Raw genomic sequence first — 1,061 nt, 5'->3', positions numbered from 1 at the left:
TGCCGCTTCTAGGGAGGGGTGCGGCGTGCGTCCCCGCAGGCCCAGGTGGCGTGACGTGGCTCCGCAGGGCCGGCGCCTGCCGGCCTCAGTGTTGTGACAGCTGTCCCCCTGGCTGGCTGCCCGGGCGCCCCCTGGGCCCACACGCCCCCGGCAGCTTCTCTCTGAGCCTGGCGAGGGCAGGTGCGCTCTCCGGCCGGCCGGCCCTCCCCGCAGCGTGGGCGCCCGGCGTCCGGCCCGGCCCTGGGGCCGCTCGGCGTTGCAGAACCTCTGACAAGCAGAAACCCTATGAAGGGGAAAAGGCTCGGATCCCGGGGCCGAGGACACAGCGGGGGCCAGCTGAGCCCCGGGCGCAGACTCCAGCTGCGCCGGGTCCCCAGGCCGCTCGGCCCCCTGGGGCGGGCGCTGCCCGCTGTTGCCAGCACCTGAGCCTTCGAGGCAGGAAGGTGTTGGAAGGCCGCCTGCAAGCCCATGCCCGCCTACCCCCCGGCCCCCCGGAAGCCTCCGGAAGCCATTTCTCTCCAGCGAGCCCTTCCTATAGGTCCAGGACTACAGTGGCCACGTGACAGGCAGGGCAGACGTGGGTGAGGAGCACGGATTGTGTCCCTCCCCCCAAGGTGGGCGTCCTGGCTGGGGTGGCCCTGCTCGAGCCCGGCCTGAGTCGTGGCCTTAGTGTTTGAGGGGACGCTGTGTCCAGGAACTCACGGGCCCGCGGCGCTCTGTCCCCCAGCGGCCGGGGCCTCTGAGGGTGGGAAGTCGCACGGGAGGACAGGACTGTCGTCTGGGCGGCCGGAGGGACTGGCCTATTGCAGGGGCGCCCTCCCCGCCCCGGGGGGACCGTTCCAGGGGGAGCGGCCCCCCGGGAGGGAGAGCCAGCAGAGCCCAGGGACCTTGGGGCCCCAGTTCTGCATCTGAGCCTGCTGGGGGCTTGAGCACGCGTGGTGCGGACAAGCCAAGGCAGCAGGGCAGGACGGGCGGGGTGAGCCCTGGGACGGAGCGGCGCGGGCTCAGGCCCCTGTGGGTCCGGCCCGGGGCCGAGAGAGGCCAGGGCACCTGCAGGGCCG

The sequence above is a fragment of the Crocuta crocuta genome, unplaced genomic scaffold (assembly GCF_008692635.1).
Source record: "Crocuta crocuta isolate KB4526 unplaced genomic scaffold, BGI_CrCroc_1.0 scaffold2720, whole genome shotgun sequence".
NCBI lineage: Eukaryota > Metazoa > Chordata > Mammalia > Carnivora > Hyaenidae > Crocuta > Crocuta crocuta.
This window is presented reverse-complemented; position numbering follows the sequence as displayed.